This window comes from Phyllobates terribilis, unplaced genomic scaffold, assembly GCF_046119375.1.
Source record: "Phyllobates terribilis strain yellow unplaced genomic scaffold, ASM4611937v1 Scaffold_2__4_contigs__length_985480577, whole genome shotgun sequence".
Lineage (NCBI taxonomy): Eukaryota > Metazoa > Chordata > Amphibia > Anura > Dendrobatidae > Phyllobates > Phyllobates terribilis.
This window is the reverse complement of record NW_027362762.1, coordinates 50677784-50696443: the sequence shown is the minus strand read 5'-3', so window position 1 is coordinate 50696443 and position 18660 is coordinate 50677784. Positions and strand designations below refer to the sequence as shown.

Genomic DNA, 18660 nt, shown 5'->3' with positions numbered 1-18660 from the left:
TAGTGTGTATAGTGTGGTGTGCGTAGTATATGCAGTGAGTGTATAGTATGCGTAGTATATGTAGTGAGTGTATAGTGTGCGTGGTATATGTAGTGTGTATAGTGTGCATAGTATATGTAGTGTGTATAGTGTGCGTAGTATATGCAGTGAGTGTATAGTGTGCATAGTATATGTAGTGTGTATAGTGTGGTGTGCGTAGTATATGCAGTGAGTGTATAGTGTGCGTAGTATATGCAGTGAGTGTATAGTGTGCGTAGTATATGCAGTGAGTGTATAGTGTGCGTAGTATATGTAGTGAGTGTATAGTGTGGTGTGCGTAGTATATGCAGTGAGTGTATAGTGTGCGTAGTATATGCAGTGAGTGTATAGTGTGCGTAGTATATGCAGTGAGTGTATAGTGTGCGTAGTATATGTAGTGAGTGTATAGTGTGTGTAGTATATGTAGTGTACGTATAGTGTGCGTAGTATATGTAGTGTATGTAGTGTGTGTAGTATATGCAGTGAGTGTATAGTGTGCGTAGTATATGCAGTGAGTGTATAGTGTGCGTAGTATATGTAGTGAGTGTATAGTGTGTGTAGTATATGTAATGTACGTATAGTGTGCGTAGTATATGTAGTGTATGTAGTGTGCGTAGTATATGCAGTGAGTGTATAGTGTGCGTAGTATATGCAGTGAGTGTATAGTGTGCGTAGTATATGCAGTGAGTGTATAGTGTGCGTAGTATATGTAGTGAGTGTATAGTGTGTGTAGTATATGTAGTGTACGTATAGTGTGCGTAGTATATGTAGTGTGTATAGTGTGGTGTGCGTAGTATATGCAGTGAGTGTATAGTGTGCGTAGTATATGTAGTGAGTGTATAGTGTGCGTAGTATATGTAGTGTGTATAGTGTGCGTAGTATATGTAGTGTGTATAGTGTGGTGTGCGTAGTATATGTAGTGTGTATAGTGTGCGTAGTATATGCAGTGAGTGTATAGTGTGCATAGTATATGTAGTGTGCGTATAGTGTGTGTAGTATATGTAGTGTGTATAGTGTGCATAGTATATGTAATGTGTATAGTGTGGTGTGCGTAGTATATGTAGTGAGTGTATAGTGTGCGTAGTATATGTAGTGTGTATAGTGTGGTGTGCGTAGTATATGCAGTGAGTGTATAGTGTGCGTAGTATATGCAGTGAGTGTATAGTGTGCGTAGTATATGCAGTGAGTGTATAGTGTGCGTAGTATATGTAGTGTATGTAGTGTGTGTAGTATATGTAGTGTGTATAGTGTGGTGTACGTAGTATATGCAGTGAGTGTATAGTGTGCGTAGTATATGCAGTGAGTGTATAGTGTGCGTAGTATATGAAGTGAGTGTATAGTGTGCGTAGTATATGAAGTGAGTGTATAGTGTGCGTAGTATATGAAGTGAGTGTATAGTGTGCGTAGTATATGTAGTGTGTATAGTGTGGTGTGCGTAGTATATGCAGTGAGTGTATAGTGTGCGTAGTATATGTAGTGTGCGTATAGTGTGCGTAGTATATGTAGTGTGTATAGTGTGCATAGTATATGTAGTGTGTATAGTGTGGTGTGCGTAGTATATGCAGTGAGTGTATAGTGTGCGTAGTATATGTAGTGAGTGTATAGTGTGCGTAGTATATGCAGTGAGTGTATAGTGTGCGTAGTATATGTAGTGTGCGTATAGTGTGCGTAGTATATGTAGTGTGTATAGTGTGCATAGTATATGTAGTGTGTATAGTGTGGTGTGCGTAGTATATGTAGTGAGTGTATAGTGTGCGTAGTATATGTAGTGAGTGTATAGTGTGTGTAGTATATGTAGTGTGTATAGTGTGCATAGTATATGTAGTGTGTATAGTGTGGTGTGCGTAGTATATGTAGTGAGTGTATAGTGTGCGTAGTATATGTAGTGAGTGTATAGTGTGCGTAGTATATGCAGTGAGTGTATAGTGTGCGTAGTATATGTAGTGTGCGTATAGTGTGCGTAGTATATGTAGTGTGTATAGTGTGCATAGTATATGTAGTGTGTATAGTGTGGTGTGCGTAGTATATGCAGTGAGTGTATAGTGTGCGTAGTATATGTAGTGTGTATAGTGTGGTGTGCGTAGTATATGCAGTGAGTGTATAGTGTGGGTAGTATATGTAGTGAGTGTATAGTGTGCGTAGTATATGTAGTGTGTATAGTGTGGTGTGCGTAGTATATGCAGTGAGTGTATAGTGTGCGTAGTATATGTAGTGTGTATAGTGTGGTGTGCGTAGTATATGCAGTGAGTGTATAGTGTGCGTAGTATATGTAGTGTGTATAGTGTGGTGTGCGTAGTATATGCAGTGAGTGTATAGTGTGGGTAGTATATGTAGTGAGTGTATAGTGTGCGTAGTATATGCAGTGTGTATAGTGTGGTGTGCGTAGTATATGTAGTGTGTATAGTGTGCGTAGTATATGTAGTGTGTATAGTGTGGTGTGCGTAGTATATGTAGTGAGTGTATAGTGTGCGTAGTATATGTAGTGTGTATAGTGTGGTGTGCGTAGTATATGCAGTGAGTGTATAGTGTGGGTAGTATATGTAGTGAGTGTATAGTGTGCGTAGTATATGTAGTGTACGTAGTGTGTGAGTAGTGTATGTAGTGTGTGAGTAGTGTATGTAGTGTGTGTAGTATATGTAGTGTGTCTGTAGTGTGCATAGTATATGTAGTGTGTATAGTGTGCGTAGTATATGTAGTGAGTGTATAGTGTGCGTAGTATATGTAGTGAGTGTATAGTGTGCGTAGTATATGTAGTGAGTGTATAGTGTGCGTAGTATATGCAGTGAGTGTATAGTGTGCGTAGTATATGTAGTGAGTGTATAGTGTGCGTAGTATATGCAGTGAGTGTATAGTGTGCGTAGTATATGTAGTGTGCGTATAGTGTGCGTAGTATATGTAGTGTGTATAGTGTGCATAGTATATGTAGTGTGTATAGTGTGCGTAGTATATGCAGTGAGTGTATAGTGTGCGTAGTATATGTAGTGTGTATAGTGTGGTGTGCGTAGTATATGTAGTGTGTATAGTGTGCGTAGCATATGTAGTGTGTATAGTGTGGTGTGCGTAGTATATGTAGTGTGTATAGTGTGGTGTGCCTAGTATATGCAGTGAGTGTATAGTGTGCGTAGTATATGTAGTGAGTGTATAGTGTGCGTAGTATATGTAGTGTGTATAGTGTGGTGTGCCTAGTATATGCAGTGAGTGTATAGTGTGCGTAGTATATGTAGTGAGTGTATAGTGTGCGTAGTATATGTAGTGAGTGTATAGTGTGCGTAGTATATGCAGTGAGTGTATAGTGTGCGTAGTATATGTAGTGTGTATAGTGTGCATAGTATATGTAGTGTGTATAGTGTGCGTAGTATATGTAGTGTGTATAGTGTGGTGTGCGTAGTATATGTAGTGAGTGTATAGTGTGCGTAGTATATGTAGTGTGTATAGTGTGCGTAGTATATGTAGTGTGTATAGTGTGGTGTGCGTAGTATATGCAGTGAGTGTATAGTGTGCGTAGTATATGTAGTGAGTGTATAGTGTGCGTAGTATATGTAGTGTGTATAGTGTGGTGTGCGTAGTATATGTAGTGTGTATAGTGTGCCTAGTATATGCAGTGAGTGTATAGTGTGCGTAGTATATGTAGTGAGTGTATAGTGTGCGTAGTATATGTAGTGAGTGTATAGTGTGTGTAGTATATGTAGTGAGTGTATAGTGTGCGTAGTATATGCAGTGAGTGTATAGTGTGCGTAGTATATGTAGTGTGTATAGTGTGGTGTGCGTTGTATATGCAGTGAGTGTATAGTGTGCCTAGTATATGCAGTGAGTGTATAGTGTGCGTAGTATATGTAGTGTGTATAGTGTGGTGTGCCTAGTATATGTAGTGAGTGTATAGTGTGCGTAGTATATGTAGTGTGTATAGTGTGGTGTGCGTAGTATATGTAGTGTGTATAGTGTGCATAGTATATGTAGTGTGTATAGTGTGCGTAGTATATGCAGTGAGTGTATAGTGTGCCTAGTATATGCAGTGAGTGTATAGTGTGCGTAGTATATGTAGTGTGTATAGTGTGGTGTGCCTAGTATATGCAGTGAGTGTATAGTGTGCGTAGTATATGTAGTGAGTGTATAGTGTGCGTAGTATATGCAGTGAGTGTATAGGGTGCGTAGTATATGTAGTGTGTATAGTGTGGTGTGCGTAGTATATGTAGTGAGTGTATAGTGTGCGTAGTATATGCAGTGAGTGTATAGTGTGCGTAGTATATGTAGTGTGTATAGTGTGGTGTGCGTAGTATATGTAGTGTGTATAGTGTGCGTAGTATATGTAGTGTGTATAGTGTGGTGTGCGTAGTATATGCAGTGAGTGTATAGTGTGCGTAGTATATGTAGTGAGTGTATAGTGTGCGTAGTATATGTAGTGTGTATAGTGTGGTGTGCGTAGTATATGTAGTGTGTATAGTGTGGTGTGCCTAGTATATGCAGTGAGTGTATAGTGTGCGTAGTATATGTAGTGAGTGTATAGTGTGCGTAGTATATGTAGTGAGTGTATAGTGTGCGTAGTATATGCAGTGAGTGTATAGTGTGCGTAGTATATGTAGTGAGTGTATAGTGTGTGTAGTATATGTAGTGTGTATAGTGTGGTGTGCGTAGTATATGCAGTGAGTGTATAGTGTGCGTAGTATATGTAGTGTGTATAGTGTGGTGTGCGTAGTATATGCAGTGAGTGTATAGTGTGCCTAGTATATGCAGTGAGTGTATAGTGTGCGTAGTATATGTAGTGAGTGTATAGTGTGCGTAGTATATGTAGTGTGTATAGTGTGGTGTGCCTAGTATATGCAGTGAGTGTATAGTGTGCCTAGTATATGCAGTGAGTGTATAGTGTGCGTATTATATGTAGTAAGTGTATAGTGTGCGTAGTATATGTAGTGTGTATAGTGTGGTGTGCGTAGTATATGCAGTGAGTGTATAGTGTGCCTAGTATATGCAGTGAGTGTATAGTGTGCGTAGTATATGTAGTGAGTGTATAGTGTGCGTATTATATGTAGTAAGTGTATAGTGTGCGTAGTATATGTAGTGTGTATAGTGTGGTGTGCGTAGTATATGTAGTGTGTATAGTGTGCCTAGTATATGCAGTGAGTGTATAGTGTGCTTAGTATATGTAGTGAGTGTATAGTGTGCGTAGTATATGTAGTGTGTATAGTGTGCGTAGTATATGCAGTGAGTGTATAGTGTGCGTAGTATATGTAGTGTGTATAGTGTGTGTAGTATATGCAGCGAGTGTATAGTGTGCGTATTATATGTAGTAAGTGTATAGTTTGAGTAGTATATGTAGTGTGTATAGTGTGTGTAGTATATGTAGTGTGTATAGTGTGCATAGTATATGTAGTGTGTATAGTGTGCATAGTATATGTAGTGTGTATAGTGTGGTGTGCGTAGTATATGCAGTGAGTGTATAGTGTGCCTAGTATATGCAGTGAGTGTATAGTGTGCCTAGTATATGCAGTGAGTGTATAGTGTGCGTAGTATATGCAGTGAGTGTATAGTGTGCGTATTATATGTAGTGAGTGTATAGTGTGTGTAGTATATGTAGTGTGTATAGTGTGCATAGTATATGTAGTGTGTATAGTGTGCATAGTATATGTAGTGTGTATAGTGTGGTGTGCGTAGTATATGCAGTGAGTGTATAGTGTGCGTAGTATATGTAGTGAGTGTATAGTTTGAGTAGTATATGTAGTGTGTATAGTGTGCGTAGTATATGTAGTGTGTATAGTGTGGTGTGCGTAGTATATGTAGTGAGTGTATAGTGTGCGTAGTATATGTAGTGAGTGTATAGTGTGCGTAGTATATGTAGTGTGCATAGTGTGCGTAGTATATGTAGTGAGTGTATAGTGTGCGTAGTATATGTAGTGTGTATAGTTTGCGTACTATATGTAGTGTGTATAGTGTGCGTAGTATACAGTATGTAGTGAGTGTATAGTGTGCATAGTATATGTAGTGTGTGTAGTATGTGTAGTGTGCCTGTAATTACATATGTGTATAGTGTATGCATAGTGTGTATGTAGTACGCAGACATGCGCACACACACAGTACGCAGACATACACACAATACGCAGACATGCGCACACGCAGTACGCAGACATGCGCACAGTACGCAGACATGCGCACACAGTACGCAGACATGCACACACACAGTACGCAGTCATGCGCACACACACAGTACACAGACATGCACACACACAGTACGCAGTCATGCGCACACACACAGTACACAGACATGCACACACACAGTACACAGACATGCACACATACAGTACGCAGACATGCACACATACATACGCAGACATGCACACATACAGTACAGACATGCACACATACAGTACACAGACATGCACACACACTGTACGCAGTCATGCGCACACACACAGTACACAGACATGCACACATACAGTACGCAGACATGCACACACACAGTACGCAGACATGCACACACACAGTACGCAGACATGCACACATACATACGCAGACATGCACACATACAGTACACAGACATGCACACATACAGTACACAGACATGCACACACATAGTACGCAGACATGCACACATACAGTACGCAGACATGCACACATACATACGCAGACATGCACACATACAGTACACAGACATGCACACATACAGTACACAGACATGCACACACACAGTACACAGACATACACACATACAGTACACAGACATGCACACACACAGTACACAGACATGCACACATACAGTACACAGACATGCACACACAGTACACAGACATACACACATACAGTACACAGACATGCAGACACACAGTACACAGACATACACACATACAGTACGAAGACATGCACACATACAGTACACAGACATGCACACACACAGTACACAGACATGCACACACATAGTACGCAGACATGCACACACATAGTACGCAGACATGCACACACAGTACACAGACATACACACATACAGTACGCAGACATGCACACATACAGTACACAGACATGCACACATACAGTACACAGACATGCACACACATAGTACGCAGACATACCCACACACAGTACGCAGACATGCACACACACTGTAAGCAGGCATGCACATATACAGTACACAGACATGCACACACAGTAAGCAGACATGCACACACACTGTATGCAGACATGCACACACAGTACGCAGACATGCGCACACAGACATGCACACACACAGTACGCAGACATGCACACACACAGTACGCAGACATGCACGCACACAGTATGCAGACATGCACACACACAGTACGCAGACATGCACATGCACACATACAGAACACAGACATGCACACACACAGTACGCAGACATGCACACACACTGTACGCAGACATGCGCACACAGTACGCAGACATGTACACACACTGTACGCAGACATGCGCACACACAGTACGCAGACATGCGCACACACAGTACGCAGACATGCGCACACACAGTACGCAGACATGCGCACATACACAGTACGTAGACATGCGCACACACACCGTACGCAGACATACGCACACACACAGTACGCAGACAAGCGCACACACACAGTACGCAGACAAGCGCACACACACAGTGCGCAGACATGCACACACGCAGTATGCAGACATGCACACACAGTACGCAGACATGCGCACACCCAGTACGCAGACCTGCGCACACACACAGTACGTAGACATGCGCACACACATCGTAAGCAGACATACGCACAGTACGCAGACATGCGCATACACACAGTACGCAGACAAGCGCACACACACAGTACGCAGACATGCACACACGCAGTATGCAGACATGCACACACAGTACGCAGACATGCACACACACAGTACGCAGACATGCACGCACACAGTACGCAGACATGCACGCACACAGTATGCAGACATGCACACACACAGTACGCAGACATGCACATGCACACATACAGTACACAGACATGCACACACACAGTACACAGACATGTACACACAGTACGCAGACATGCACACACACTGTACGCAGACATGCGCACACACAGTACGCAGACATGCGCACACAGTACGCAGACATGTACACACACTGTACGCAGACATGCGCACACACAGTACGCAGACATGCGCACATACACAGTACGTAGACATGCGCACACACACCGTACGCAGACATACGCACAGTACGCAGACATGCGCACACACACAGTACGCAGACAAGCGCACACACACAGTACGCAGACATGCACACACAGTACGCAGACATGCACACGCAGGAGGGTACTCTGAGGCAGGGCCGGCGCTGTGTGAGTGCTGTCACTTTCCAGACATGGCTGCGCGCTGTGCGGCTGTGTCTGCTAGTGATGACGCGGCAGGGGCGACACGCAAGCAAAATTAAAGGTGCAGAGTCGCTCCTGCCGTGTCATTACCACCAGACACAGCGCACTGCGCGTGGCCATGTCTGGAAAGTGACAGCACTCACACAGCGCCGGCGGCCCTGTACAGATGCTGGAGAAGTGGCCCGGGCCCCCCTGATGGTCCAGGGCCTCAGCACTTTCCCGGGACCGCCTGGCACTGACGCCGGCCCTGCCTCCGAGTACCCTCCTTTTACTCTGATAGCAGCTTCACACCACTTGGCATTCTCTCCACAGTCGCTGTCTTAGCAAATGAACTCTTGACGAGGCGATCTGTTTATTAGAAGCCATTCCTCAGAATGACCTGTTGAAGTGGTTTAGCGGTTAGAGAGAATGCCAAGGGGGTGTAAAGCTGTCATCAGAATAAAAAAGGGGGGCACTGGGAGGAATCTAAGGTGCAACACATAGTCTGGATTGTTTCACATGTGCTTCTTTACTTCTTGTTTCCATATCTGTTCTTCCCTTCCTGGTTTTGCTGCCTTTTGTGTCTGAACCTACAATGTCTAATAACAAAAAGGAAAACCATTGGGTGAACAGGTGTGTCCAAACTTTTGACCTTGTAATGTAGGTAGTGAGGGGGCACGTGTGAAACATGCGTTGGAGTGAGGGGCGGCGTGGATACATCTACAGCATGAATTTGGGTCCGTAATTCTTTCCTACGCACATTTTGGTTTTATATATTGCCTATTTCTAGATACCTGGGCTCTTATCTTAGGACACTTGCTCTCATATACTGCATTTTATCACTTTATGGGCACTAGCACTTTATATTCTCCTATATTTAATATGTTTTGCTTTCTGACCCAGCACTTTGCATTTACTATTCAAGGTTGTGGATGTCTCCTTGCCTCTCCCCTCTTTGTGTAACATTTTTCTGTTTTTTTTATCATGTCTTGTCTGTCTTTTCAACATTATTGTGTAAGACAAAACAAATTGATACGTAATCAATCTATTATGGTATTCTTACTTCATTGTCCCAACGAGTTCTTTAGGTTAATCATATAATATATATATTATTTCTTAAGTGTGTGTATGTAATGTATGTATAGTGTGTATGTACTATGTGCAGCAGGTTTAGTATAAGTATAGTGTGTTCAGTGTATGTAGTGTGTGTAATGTATGTAGTGTAGTATATGTATAGTATAATCAGTGTGTAATGTATGTATTGTGTATATGTACCATCTGTAGAGGGAGTAGTATCAGTATAGTGTGTTCAGTGTGTAATGTATGTAGTGTGTACAATATAATCAGTGTGTATATGTAATATGTGTAGTGTAAGTATAGTGTGTGTAATGTATGTAGTGCATATATATTGTGTAAGTAGTATGTGCGTAATGTATGTATTTTGTATGTGTACTATGTGTAGTGGGTTTAGTATAAGAATAGTGTGTTCAGTCTGTGTAATGTATGTAGTGTATAGTACATGTGTAGTGTAATCAGTGTGTATAGTGTATGGAGTGTTTGCGTGTGTAATTGATGTCTAGTGTATATGTACTATTGGAAGTTTTCAATGTATGTAGTGTGTGTAGTATATGTGTAGTGTATGGAACGTAGAGTGTAATGTATGTATAGTGTATATGGACTATCTGTAGTCTATGTAGAGTGTGTGTAATATACACACGTGGTCAAAATTGTTGGTACCCCTCGTTTGATGAAAGAAAAATCCACAATGGTCACAGAAATAACTTGAATCTGACAAAAGTAATAATAAATTAAAAATCTATGAAAATGAACAAATGAAGGTCAGACATTGCTTTTCTGCTTCCACAGAATTTGTAAAAAAAAATTAAACTCCTGAAATCGGCCTGGAGAGAAATGATGGTTCTTCTTCTTAACTTAATATTTTGTTGAACCTTTTGAGGCGATCGCTGCAATCAGACGATTCCTGTAACTGTCAATGAGACTTCTGCACCTCTCGACAGGTATTTTGGCCGACTCCTCATGAGCAAACTGCTCCAGTTGTCTCATGTTTGAAGGTTGCCTTTTCCAGACGCCATGTTTCAGCTCTTTCCAAAGATGCTCCATAGGATTTAGGTCAGGGCTCATAGAAGCCACTTCAGAATAGTCCAATGTTTTCCTCTTAGCCATTCTTGGGTGTCTTTAGCTGTGTGTTTTGGGTCATTATCCTGTTGCAAGACCCATGACCTGCGACTGAGACCAAGCTTTCTGACACTGGGCAGCACATTTCTCTCTAGAATCCCTTGATAGTCTTGAGATTTCATTGTATCCTGCACACATTCAAGACACCCTGTGCCAGATGCAGCAAAGCAGCCCCAGAACATAACAGAGCCTCCACCATGTTTCACAGTAGGGACAGTGTTCTTTTCTTGATATGCTTCATTTTTCCATCTGTGAACATAGAGCTGATGTGCCTTGCCAAAAACTTCCATTTTTGTCTCATCTGTCCATAGGACATTCTCCCTGAAGCTTTGTGGCTTGTCAACATGTAGTTTGGCAAATTCCAGTCTGGCTTTTTTATGATTTTTTTTCAACAATTGTGTTCTCTTTGGTCGTCTCCCATGAAGTCCACTTTCGATCAAACAACGACAGATGGTGCGATCTGACACTGATGTTCCTTGAGCTTGAAGTTCACCTTTAATCTCTTTAGAAGTTATCCTGGGCTCTTTTGTTACCATTCGTATTATCCGTCTCTTTGATTTGTCATCAATTTTCCTCCTGCGGCCACGTCCAGGGAGGTTGGCTACAGTCCCATAGATCTTAAATTTCTGAATAATATGTGCAACTGTAGTCACAGGAACATCAAGCTGCTTGGAGATGGTCTTATACCCTTTACCTCTAACATTCTTGTCTATAATTTTCTTTCTAATCTCCTGAGACAGCTCTTTCCTTTGCTTCCTCTGGTCCATGTTGAGTGTGGTACACACCATGTCACCAAACAGCACAGTGAGTATCTGTAGCCCTATATACAGGCCCACTGGCTGATTACAAGATTGTAGACAACTGTGATGCTAATTAATGGACACTTGATTTAACATGTCCCTTTTGTCACATTATTTTCAGGGGTACCATCATTTCTGTCCAGGCCGATTTCATGAGTTAAATTTTTTTTTAATTCTGTGGAAGCAGAAAAGCAATGTCTGACTTTCATTTGTTCATTTTCATAGATTTTTAATTTATTATTACTATTGTCAGATTCAAGTTATTTCTGTGACCATTGTGGGTTTTTCTTTCATTAAACGAGGGGTACCAACAATTTTGACCACGTGTGTATGTAGTGTGTGTAGTATATTGTGTGTAAAGTGTATGTAGTGCATGTGTGTAATGTATGTATCGGGCATTTAGCTATAGCGGTTCTGTTACCAAATAGGCGGGTGGGAATTGTCCGTTAAATATTGGATTTGCACAATAAATATAAACAGTCAATATCCGCCATGCCACACGAGGTCCGGGCGCGGCCCACCACCGCACACAGGCATCTGATGCTGTTTGACGTCTAGAGGGCAAGAATAAGTGAGAAGCAGTAAGTAAATAGTGGGGTTGGGTTTAGGTTAATTTGGGGTCTTGATCTTTTTAGACCCCCTTACACTCATGTGTGTGTCCCATTTAGATGTGAATTTAATGGTGGAGCGACCAGGTGAGCAGACCCCTCCAGTTCTGCTTGCGCGGAGATCGCCGTGCTGCGGTGCTCTGCTCCTGCGCCCGTCGTGCACAATAATTATGAGAAATAATAAAGCAGATTATTAAATATTAGGTAATTGCTCGTTACGCGATTAACTAGACGCCAAAATTTGTAACTAAGGCAGATGAGTAGAGCAACCATGAGCGACTCAAATTCCCCACAGTGCTTTCACCAAAGCTGAGGGGCCACGATGAGTTAGGAGAGAGGCACAGACCCATACAGAGTCAGTGCTGCTGCTTTCAAGTAAGTATTTATCATTATTGCCACCCCTTCATTTTTTTCATAGACTGTACATTATCTTCAGAAATAAATGGAAATGTACCAAAGTTATATCCTCAGGATTTTTTAATTAGTAGTTTGGCATTGCTGACGGCCTCCAGACGTTTCTTGTAACCATCTATAAGCTTCTTGCACTTCTCAGCTGGGATTTTCTCCCATCATCCTTTGCAGTTTGTTCAAGATCTTGAATGTTTGCCGGGCTCTTTTTCCCAATGGCAGATTTCAGTTCACCCCAAAGATTTTCAATGGGATTGAGGTCAGGACTCATTGCTGGCCATTTTAAAACAGTCCATTTTTTCTTTTTCAACCATTCCTGTGTACTTTTGGATGTGTGCTTTGGGTCATTGTCTTGCTGGAGGACCCATGATCTTCGACTCAAACCAAGTTTTCTTACAATGGGTAGGACATTTCGCTCTAAAATCTCTTGATAATTCTCTGACTTCATGATTCCTGTGATACAGTCAAGGCCTCCAGTACCGGATGCAGCAAAGCAACCCCACAGCATTGTGAACCCTCCACAATGCTTAACTGTTGGTAAGTTGTTCTTTTCTATATAAGATTCATTGTGCCGTCTGTAAACAAACTGTTGCTTTTCATTGCCAAAAAGCTCTATTTTTGTTTCATCTGTCCACAGAACATTTTCCCAGTAGGATTGTGGTTTGTCAAGATACTCTTTGGCAAAGATCAGTTGTTCCTTTTTATGTCTTTTCTTCAGCAATGGTTTCTTTCTTGATGACTGAAGTCATCAATCATTGGCTAATTCATGTCACATGGGCACCGACAATTAATCACAGGTGACTCTCTTTTGTGATTTACCACAGGCGAGTCAAAAAGTGTTTCCATACTAAATGAATGTAAAGGTGCCAATACCAGTGACACAGCCGCTTTAGGTTTTTCTATTTTTCCCTTCCATTGTTTTTGGTTTTAAATTATTGTTTATCATTTGCTCTTTTGTATTTAGCACAAGTCTCTATCCAAACAAACTGTTTCACTTAATTCATTTTTTCTCAGGACATATTCCACATTATGTACTTACACTTCATGGAGGCCAGTAACGATGAGCAGGACTGTATTATTGAGGTATAAGGCAGCATGTGCCTCCATACAGGATCAGTGCACGTGGACACAGTGGTACAGTTAGAAAGAAAGAGAGAGAAGAAGAGAGGAAGGAGAGAGAGAAAAAGAAAGAGGAAGAGAAAGAAAGGAAGAGATATGAAGGAAGAGAGGAAGAAAGAGGAAGGATGAGAGAGAAAGAGAGAGGAATAGAGAAAGGGGAAGAAAGAGGAAGAGAGAACGTGGAAGAGAGAGGAGGAGAGAGAGAAGGAAGAGTGAGGAAGAGAAAGTAAGGAAGAGATATGATGGAAGACAGAAAAAGGAAGAGAGAAAGGAAGAGAGAGGAAGGAAGAGAGAGAAGGGAATAGAAGGAAAGAAAGAAGGGACGAGAGAGGAAGGAGAGGAGATGAAAAGGCAGGAAGAAAGAGGCAGGAACAGAGAAGAAGGAAGAGAGAAGAAGGAAGAGAAGGGAAGAGAGAGGAAGGAGAGAAGATGAAAAGGGAGGAAGGGAGAGAGAGGAAGGGAGAGAGAGAAAGGGAGAGAGAGAAAGGGAGAGAGAGAAAGGGAGAGAGAGGAAGGGAGAGAGAGGAAGGGAGAGAGAGGAAGGGAGAGAGAGGAAGGGAGAGAGAGGAAGGGAGAGAGAGAAAGGGAGAGAGAGGAAGGGAGAGAGAGGAAGGGAGAGAGAGGAAGGGAGAGAGAGAAAGGGAGAGAGAGAAAGGGAGAGAGAGAAAGGGAGAGAGAGAAAGGGAGAGAGAGAAAGGGAGAGAGAGAAAGGGAGAGAGAGGAAGGGAGAGAGAGGAAGGGAGAGAGAGGAAGGGAGAGAGAGGAAGGGAGAGAGAGGAAGGGAGAGAGAGGAAGGGAGAGAGAGGAAGAAAGAGGATTAAGAAAGAGAGAGGTAGGAAGAGAGGGAGGAAGAAAGAGAGAGGAAGGCAGGAAGAAAGGAAGAAAATTCTGAATGAAAATATAAAAAAATTGACATTCAAAAATGAAACAATGAGTTAAGTAAGAAAACTGCAAAAATGACAAACAAGAGAAAACTAAAAGAAAATGTAAAAATGACAAAGCAAAAAATAAATAATATGCAAAAGTGACAAAAAAATAAGAAAAAATGCACGTAAAAAAATATCGAAAAATAGAACAAGAGAAACTAAAAAATGGAAAAATTAAAAAATTAAAAATAAGTGCAAAAATTACAAGACAAAAAATCAAAATGAAATTTAAAAAAAAAATGAAAAAGAAAATTAAAATCCAAAGTAAAACGTTGTTTGCACTGTTTGTGTTCCCTGTTATCATCTCTCCTCCGTGTTTACCAGGGGACGTGCGGCAGCTACAATTGTCCCGTTCCAGAACTGTCTGTGTCACATTCCCGCCGTAACAGCAGCCAGTGACATCGTGACACCATAAGCAAGAATAATACACAACAATCCGTCTATATTCTGCCTGCAGATGTAGCAGAGCTGAACGTGTCATTACGCTCAGACCATTTTTGGCACATTGTTCCAAGGCACAACGTGAATTCTTGCCTTTGACCTGAGTGGACGTTTTCTTGGGGCAGGTCACGGTGAATTTTAACTGCACCACGCGCCAATATGTCGCAGTTCTGGTCACATTTCCTGCTGCTGCAAAAAATTATTAAAATGCGCAGAGATGGCAAATAAACTTGGGATCTTAGCATTTCCCATAAACTGAAAATCTAAGATAATTGCATAGGTTTGTCTGCAGTCCTATGTAAAACCACTGGTAAAACATTGAGATATGGCCTAGAGTGGGCCAAATGACAAACTCGGCTCTGCTACATCTCGGCATAGAAAATTTGTCCAAAATCCTCAGAAATCAAACAAGTCCGGAGACGTATTTAAAATATTGAGGGAAAATAAAATCTCGTCTTGCAGCTGCACTTGCATTGTGCAAGGCGACATAAGATGTAGCAGAGCTGAATTTGTCATTTCCCAGTTTTGTCACTTGCAATGCAAAAAAGGAAAAATGACAGATGACAGACTCAGCTCTGCTACATCTGCCCCGAGAAACTAACTTACAAATAATACAACAGGAGGAAAACTGCAGACTACGCAACATCGTAGTGGAACTACAACCCCCAGCGGAAAGCTCTGAGCTCTTGATGCTAAAATGTTACAGATGTAGCAGAGCTGAATTTGTAATTTTATTATTTAATCTAGGAAGCAGTTAAGATGTTGCAGCTGCAAAATCCCTGACGTGTGGAGAGTTGTGCCAAATGACAAACTCAGCTATCCTACAACGCAAAGGTCATTACCAAAGCGATTGGAAAAATGTCTTGCAGAACTACAACCCCCAGGTTATTCTCAATTTCCCAGCAGCTTTCAATTAATGATGTAGCAGAGCTGGAATTGTTAAAGCAGAAGAAGTTAAAGAGTTAAGATAATGCAGTAGGTTTTACCTGCAGTCCCATGTAAAAGCACAGATGGTAAATGACAAACTCGGCTCTGCTACATCCGCGAGGTTACGTATATGAGCGACTATCGTCTGGGATGTTACTCACCGCTGGAATATGTGATAATGGATGGAGAGGAGACGAGTGTGTGGGAGAGCGAGCGAGCAGGGATGGATGCTGATGCTGGGAGGGACGCTGCGTCTCATCTATCTGCAGGACGGTGCCCAAACTTCTCTGTGTCCACACCCACTGCTACACTGTGCCACGCACCACAGGGCCATATTCTCCCCAGACCAGTCAATAGGATCATTGGCCAAAAAAAAACATTTATCTGGATCTGGAAAAGCTGGGTGACAACCCATATATCTGCCAGGACAGGGGCTGTGACAACTTTTCCAGAATACTGAATGGCAAACCAGTCTGGATACGCAGCGAAAGATTCACAACTTCTATCCAGCTGTAAAACAGGATATTCAGGATTCTAGGAAAGCTGGGTGACTGCTAATGTGGCTGCCATGACATGGGCTATGACAACTTTTCCAACTTCCCGAAAAGCAAGCCAGCCGAGTTAGACAATAAAAGGCCCCGGTTTTTGCACATCTGTATATCTGGGAAGAGATGTCCTTCAGGAATCTAGGAAAGCTGGGTACTAAACAATATGGCTGGCATTAAAGTGGTTGTGATAACTTTTACAGAATCCTGAAAGGTAACCCAACCAACTCAGAGACAGTAAAAGATCCTGTTTTTTGCACATCTGTATATTTGGGAGGATATGCCATTCAGGATTCTAGGAAAGCTGAGTGATAACCAATATGGCTGGCATTACAGGGGTTGTGATAAGTTTTACAGATTCCTGAAAGGTAACCCAGCCAACTTAGGCAATAAAAGATCTTGATTTTTGCACACCTGTATAACTGAGCAGGTTTACCATTCAGGATTCTAGGAAAGCTGGGTAATAACCAATATGTCTGCCATAACAGGGGTTGTGAAGAATGTTCAGATTCCTGAATGGTAACCCAGCTGAGTTATGCGAAGGGTCGCTGCTCCATATGGCTGTATAAGTGGGCAAGCAAGGTTCAGGATTCTAAGAAAGCTGGGTAACAAGCAATATGCATGTCATAACAAGGATTGTGACTCATCTTTTCCAGAAACCTGAATGACAATATGGTCTAGTTATGGAATAATAGGTCCCTACCTATGTAAGGCTGTATAACTAGGCAAATGTAACATTCAGGATTCTAGGAAAGCTGGGTGATAGTCAATATGTCTGCCGTGGCTGGGTTTGTGATAACTTTTACTGATTCCAAATAGGTAAACGAACCGACGTAGACAGAAAAAGGTCTGAGCTTTTGCCTGTACACCTAGGCAGGTTTACCATCCAGGATCTCAGAAAAGCTGGGTGACATCCAGTGTCGCTGTCATTACAGGTGGCTAACTCAACTTTCCTGGAATCCTGAATGGCAAAGCAGCCAAGTTCTACAGAAAGAGGACCATGCTTCTCTGCAGGGCTGTATAACGGGGTGGATATATCATACAGGAATCTAGGAAAGCTGGCTGGTCACAAATATGGCTGCCGTGACAAGGGTTGTGACTCAGCTTTCCCAGAATACTGAATTGCAAAGCAGCCAAGTTCTACAGAAAGAGGTCCATGTTTTCCTGCAGGGCTGTATACCTGGGCGGATATATCATACAGGATTCTAGGAAAGCTGGGTGGTCACAAACATGACAGGGATTGTGACTCAGCTTTCCCAGAATACTGAATGGCAGACCACTCTAGATATGAAGCAAAAGATTCAGTCCCTCTATATGGTGGTATAACTGGGTAGGAACCGTTCAGGTTTCGAAGGAAATCCTTAGAGGAATTTAGCATTCCAGAAAAGCTGGGTGACCACCAGTATGGCTGCCATAACAAGGGTGGTAATTCAGCTTTCCCAAAATCCTTAATATCAGCAATGTAGATCCCGACTTCCTCTCGGCTGTAACTGTGCAGCTTCGTCATTCAGGGTCATAGGAAAGCTGGGTGACAATCTGTGTAATGGTCGCCGTCTTGGAAAACATACCTGACTTTCTACAGCTTTTCTCCATGACTGGTCTAGATCCAACTGACCATCAGGTAGGAAGACCGTTGGAAATGTCCATGAGGCGGTTTGGTTCAGGTGGACTACATGTCCCATCATGCTATAGGCTGTTCATTTACTGAGCATGTGCAGACTATGGAACGTTAATCATGCATTATAGCAGTGGCCACCAGTCACCCAACTTTCTGTGACTCACGGACAATAGAAAAGCTGGGTGATAAACTCCGAGGAGGCCACAAACTGGTCATAATAGAAAAAGTAAAGAATATAATAGGAGTCGTACAGAAGTCTCCAGTAACAGATCAATAACCGACATCTGTAAATATCAATAAACTCCACCGCCACATACTGCAAGAGGACGTCCATGAAGGTCACTCTCTACCCGGAACCGTCCAATCATCTCACCAGGAGGAAGAACATCAATTATTACTGCTCCCGGAAACCTCAGTAATGGCTGCCAGGAGGCCACGGTGTACAGACCGCCACCACTACAGACGAGGAGGAGTAACGGAGAGACACTGCCAGAGAGGGCTGCAGTATAGCAGTTATATTCCTATACATAGGGGGCAGTATTATAGTAGCTATATTCCTATACATAAGGACAGTATTATAGTAGTTATATTCTTGTATATAGGAGCAGTATTATAGTAGTTATATTCTTGTATATAGGAGCAGTATTATAGTAGTTATATTCTTGTATATAGGAGCAGTATTATAGTAATTATATTCTTGTACATAGGGGCAGTATTATAGTAGTTATATTCTTGTACATAGGAA

At 42.0% G+C, this 18660-nt stretch overlaps 1 protein-coding gene across 1 annotated transcript in view; it reads right to left on the bottom strand.

Annotated features, from left to right (window-relative positions):
* Nucleotides 1-18328, bottom strand: part of USP35 (ubiquitin specific peptidase 35) — a 122462-nt gene extending 104134 nt beyond the window's left edge. The window contains exon 1 of the mRNA XM_073669616.1: nucleotides 17866-18328. The gene's annotated coding sequence lies outside the window, so the exon portion shown is untranslated. The remainder of the gene's footprint in view (nucleotides 1-17865) is intronic.
* Between the last annotated feature and the right edge of the window lie 332 nt (nucleotides 18329-18660).